Genomic DNA, 5937 nt, shown 5'->3' with positions numbered 1-5937 from the left:
TCCCTCTCACATTAGTTCTTTTTGCCATAATTTTTGCTGATTAGAGTTAGATTTTCTTTTGTCTTTCCATAAATAAAGAAAATAACAACGACCCATTTTATTTGACAGAGAAAACGGGGTTCTACCAAAGATTCTGTTGCCTTGCATGCAGTGCAATGCTATAAGTGCTACAAATGGAGTACGGTTCCAAAAGAAGAATTTGAGACACTTCGTGAGAACTTCACTAAGGATCCATGGTTCTGCAGCAGACGACCAGACTGCTCTTGTGAAGATGTTGCTGACATTGAGTATGACAGCAGCCGCATCTGGGTTTTGGACAATCCCAACATACCAAAGCCTCCACCAGGGCGGACGCCCGTGTAGCGCAGTGGCAAAGCTCCGGTGGTGAGAGCTGGCCGGCCGGGGTTCGAACCCCGGTTCTACACCGCTTGCTTCGTGCAAGCAAATAATTTCCAAGCGTCTGCCTCTCACGCGTGATGCCACAATGGGATCGTGACGTGTCCGTCGCTTACGAAATCAGATGATTTCGGTGATCTCAAGAAGGACACGGTCTTCAGATATGAGTGTATCTATATGTTTGTTTGTACTCGGATGGTGTGCGTGTGCTGAGTGGGCGTGCATGTGTACGAACAGATGCTACAATTGTATCCAGATGAAAGACAATAAAAAAAAGCCTCCACCAGGGACGGAGAGGTTAATGATTATGAGTGACTACAGCAAAATAGATACATATTATGTCATGCCCAATGGGAAGCGTGCAAGGTGTGCTGGTGATATGGATAAGTTTCTGGAGGCAAATCCAGAGTACAAAAACCGCTTATCTGCTTCAGATTTCAGCTTTGCACCACTCAAGGTTGTTGAGGAGACTGTTTCTCACAACTCTGCCTGGAAGGCTGCCAAGGCCAAGAAGCAGAAGGCAGAGGCACAAAAGTGATTGATGCTCTGAACTGTGCCTGTGCTATGTTTATGTGCTAGTCCGCTCAAGATCATGCCCCACCCTATCTAGTATAGTTGTCTATCTGGACCGAAGCTTTTTGGCTCTGCATGCTCTGCTGCAACCGAGTGTTAATTCGTGGGGAATATCTGAGATGTTTAATAAGCGCTGTGGAGTGTAGACCTGCTCTTTTATAATTAGCTGCTTGGGCCTTAAACTGTGCTTCCTTAATTTTTGCTTCAGTTATCCAGTATATGCATTGTGTTCTCGTTAGCTAGCAGCATGGTAGATTAATGTTGTCCAATCCAGGGCATTCCTATTATAGCCATTTGATTGCATCTCATTTCATCGAGCATTACCTGACATCTAGATGACTGTGCACATGATGTTTCAGCAGAATCTAACATTTCATATAGTGTAGCACAAGATAAGAAACTAATAACCGACTAGGAGGGAGCATTGAGTAACAATATAGAACCAAGAATGTGTGAAGAATAGCAGAGTTTCTTTGACCTGATACTGGCATGCCAGATAGTTCTTTCGATAACGTTGATGTTCTTTCGACAACGTTGATGGTGTCGCGCCTTCGGCATGCTAGAGAGTTCTTTTGACAACGTTGATGGTGCACTGGTTGCCTTCAATCATGTTGTCCCTGCGGAACTCCTTCCAACCTTGAGGCTTTGTTTGGATGCCATGTAAGGGTATATCTGGATGCATATGGCTAGTTACTAGTTATGGCTAAAAATTAGCTTAAATTAGCTGTGGTTGGTTAGCTAGTTGGCTAACAACTAGTTAAAAACTTGGTTTAAAAATTAGTACGTTTATAAGTTCCTCTGTTTGAATGCATTAGAGCTAATTTTGATTAATTTTTAGGTAGCCAGCACTTGGCTTTATCAAAATAGGCCATTATTTGAAGCGGCAGTCGGTGTTGACCATCCCCGAAGTTTGCCTTAATGATCTCTTGCTCCTTGCTGATGTTATCAATGTGCCCTACATCTTGTAGGTCAATCGAATCACATTGTGAATTAGAACTGCATGAGGGTTTATCATGACATTTCTGCAGATCGAATTCCCTTGGGGTGTGGTGAAAAAGAACCTCTAGTTCTGTATCTGCATTATCGAGTTGGAGGTGAATGGGGGCAGAACAAAGTTGGAATCTGTTTGAGGGCAGCAGCAGTAATTATCTTGGTGATCAAATGGACTGGCTTTTGATTTGCCATCTCTTTATACACATAGGTTGGCGAGCATTCTGGCGTATATCTCCTGTTACTGTACCAGTTGCGCTTCTAATTATGTGCTTTCTCTTTTTTCTCGTATAGATAGCTTCAGGCTGCTGCTGCTTCTCTAAGCAATTTTTTTTCAGGAAAAGGTGTGAAATAAAATATATAATTCTGCACATGATTTGCAATCATCTCCACTATTCCAACTTCCGATCAGAGAATTTGCTTACCTGCATGTGGTCAATCAGGGGCGGCAGCTACGCGCACCAGCTTGGGCTGGCGGCCGGGGACGTATGGTGGCCGCTCATGGAACGGCTGGACCGGCGGCTTCACGCGCCTGCTGCCCCCCTGGTGCGCGTGGGAGCTCCCCGGCTTCAGCCTCGCCCGGATCCGCGTGGAGTGCAAGCTGGCGCTGCCCTTAGGCTAGTGGTCGTGATCTCGGAGATGGCCGCTGCGGGTGGAGCGGGGATGGACCTGCAGCGGAGCGGGGCACGCAGTTCTGCCATGGGCGTGCCAGTGGTGGGGCAACGTGCCCGCTTTCTCCTTCGCTCTCGTTTTGCAGGGGCTTAGCAATGGTGCGGTGCGCGCAGTTTGGCCGCGGGCTTGCCGGCGGCGGGGCTATGCGCCCGTGGGCGTCTTGCTAGTGCGCGCCTCCCACCGTCGCGGGCGAGTCTAGGAACGGCTCCGCACGGTGTGGCGGCGGCCGACACACGCTGGCCGGTGAGCGCCTCCCATCGTCGCAGACAAGTCCGGGAAACGGTTCTGCGCGGTGTGGCGGCGGCCGACAACCCCCCCCCCCCTCCGTCTAGGCGTGATCGCTTGCCGGTGCGTGTCTCCCACTGTCACGGACGAGTCCGGAAATGGCTTCGGCACGGTGAGGCGGTGGCCGGCAACCCCCCCCCCCCACCCACCCACACACACACCTCCATCCAGGCGAGAACGATAGCCGGTGCACGCCTCCCACTATCACGGGCGAGTTCGGCAACGGCTCCGCGTGGTGTGGCGGCGGCCGGCATCCACCTTCTCTGACCAAGCGTGGACGCTTGACGGTGCGCACCCTCCATCTTTGGGCGGGTCTGCCAAAGGTTCTGGCGAAAGCTCAGCTCAGACCAATCTGGGCTAGTGGCGAGATCTCTTTCTTGAAGGCGACCTTTTGTTGCAGTCTCGTGGATCGACCCGCTCATCACCTTGACACAAGGCTCGGGCGAAAGCCTTGCCAAGCACATGTGGAGTCTGTTATATCATAGCAGTGCCTTTAAACCATAGATTAGGGTAAGCATCTTACTTAGGGTTCCTCTAGTTTGCCCTGGCGTAATTGCGCCGCAGCCTCGTGAATGTCGGTGTCGAGGGAGCTCGGCGCGGTGGTGTCTAGCGTGGAGGAGACGATGTCCAGTGGCGATGGCGGAGTCGGTGGACTTTCCGTTGCTGGCAGCACTCTTCTTTAGATCGGATTAGGTTTTCTGTTGGTGGTAACGGCGGCTCCGGTCAACCTCGTAGTCCGAGCCATGATCCCCACTTATCTTTTTATAGTGCTGTGCGACAGGGGTCCACCAACCATATTAGGGTTCGGCGCCCCCAATCAGGGCGCAGTATTGGTGGAGATCAACTAACATTCTCCCCCTTGATCTCACTACCATCTTTTAATTTTATATCATTTACTTTTGTTCATTCTATTACAGATTAGCGCAGAGAGCATGCTTCATCGTCATGGTCCATTGCCGATAGATTTAATAGCTACAACACACCACTCTGTTCTGAAATAGATACTTATCTTTGGGTCTTATTTTGTCCAGGAATTATAGGCTTTCCCTTAAACCCATGCTAGTTACATGTTCTCTAAACACGTTGGGTGGTAAGCCTTTTGTAAGCGGATCTGCGAGCATCTTTTTTATACTTATATGCTCAAGACTTATGATATGATCCCGGACTTTATCTTTCACAACAATATACTTTATGTCAATGTGTTTGGCAGCACCACTTGACTTATTGTTGTGAGCATACTGTACTACCGAATTATTATCGCAGTATAACTTAAGTGATCTATAGATATCGTCAACCACCTTCAAAATCGAGTATGAACTTCTTTAGCCAGTTTACCTATCCCGTTGCCTCATAACACGCTATAAACTGTCATACATTGTGGACGATGTAGTGACGGTTTGCTTTGAGCTTTTCCATGAAATAGCTCCCCCTACAAGAGTGAATACATATCCAGACGTGAATTTTCTATCATCTTCTGTATAATCAGAATCTGAATATCCCACTATATGGAGTGAATTAGATCTTCTAACGTTATCATGAGGCCTTTTGTTCCTTCCAAATAACGCAAGACTTTCTTTACCATTTTCTAGTGTTCTGTTTCAGGATTGCTCTGGAATTTGCAAGTAACCCGGTAACAAATGTCAAGTTAGAGCGTGTACATACTTGAGCATATTGTAAGCTTCTGATAGCTGAAGCATATGGAAACACTTTCATTTGATCGATCTCATATTGAATCCTGAGGCATTAAAAAATCCTCATATTTGTCGCCCTTGACTATAGGAGCAGGTGAGGGACTACATTTATGCATACTGATTCTCTTTAAGATCTTTTCTATGTATGCCTTTTGAGACAGTCCTAGTACCCCTTTACTTCTATCTCGGTGAATCTCGATCCCTAGAACGAACGAAGCTTCACCAAGATCTTTCATATCAAATTTTGAGAACAAAAACTTCTTTGTTTCCAGTAGTAGACTGATATCACTACTAGCAAGTAAGATATCATCCACATATCGGACAAGGAAGATAAACTTTCCATTCTTAAACTTTGTATAGACACAATTGTCCTCTACATTCTTTTTAAATCCAAAATTTCTTATTGTCTGATCAAACTTCAAGTACCACTGTCTTGAAGCTTGTTTTAATCCATAAATGGTTTTCTTTAGGCAGCATCCCATTCGTTCTTTTCCTTCCATGACAAAACCTTTCGGTTGTGCCATGTAAACATTTTCCTCCAAGTCCTCGTTGAGAAATGTCGTATTTACATCCATCTGATGTAATTCTAAATCGTAATGTGCCACTAATGCCATTATGATTCTGAAGGAATCCTTACATGAGACTGGAGAAAATGTCTCATTGTAATCAATCCATTCTCTTTACGTAAAGCCTTTTGCCATAAGTCGCACTTTATATCTCTCTACATTCCCTTGAGAGGCAAGTTTTGTTTTATAGACCCATTTACAGCCTACTGTTTTTGCTTCTTTGAGAATTATTTCCAAGTCACAAACTTTATTGGCATTCATTGATTTTATTTCATCTTTCATGGCCTCAAGCCACTTTGATGAATGATCACTTCTCATGGCTTCTTCAAATGAGGTGGAATCATCCTCCATTTAAAATTCATCAGTGTTGTATACTTCATAGTCAGCAGAAATAGCTGATTTTCTAACTCTTTGAGAACTTCTAGGGGCCTCCATATTTTGCACATCTTCTGTTTGAGGTTGTTGTTGCTCCCCCTCATGTGTGGCAATAGGTTCTACAGGATCTTGAAGAACAGGTTCCTCATGGTCATTTATTGTTGCCATAGGCAGAATAACAACAGGTGCTGACACCATAGTATCTTGCACTGTTGGTGCAGCGACAGCAGGTAGTGAGAAAATTGACTCATGAAATATTGGAGCGGGCGCATACACCCGCATCTCTTCAAGGCCAATTTCTCGAGCTACCATGCTCCCCCTCATCAATTCATCCTCTAAGAAGACAACGTGTCTCGTTTTCACAAACTTTGTATGTCTCTCTGGACAGT

At 46.0% G+C, this 5937-nt stretch overlaps 1 pseudogene; it reads left to right on the top strand.

Annotated features, from left to right (window-relative positions):
- Window positions 1-105: 105 nt before the first annotated feature.
- On the top strand, window positions 106-973 carry LOC136510854 (methyl-CpG-binding domain-containing protein 1-like; annotated as a pseudogene).
- The last annotated feature ends 4964 nt before the right edge of the window (window positions 974-5937 follow it).

The sequence above is a fragment of the Miscanthus floridulus genome, chromosome 16, assembly GCF_019320115.1.
Source record: "Miscanthus floridulus cultivar M001 chromosome 16, ASM1932011v1, whole genome shotgun sequence".
In the NCBI taxonomy this organism is placed as follows: domain Eukaryota; kingdom Viridiplantae; phylum Streptophyta; class Magnoliopsida; order Poales; family Poaceae; genus Miscanthus; species Miscanthus floridulus.
Note: the sequence above shows the minus strand (reverse complement) of the source record. Positions and strands in the feature narration are given on the sequence as shown.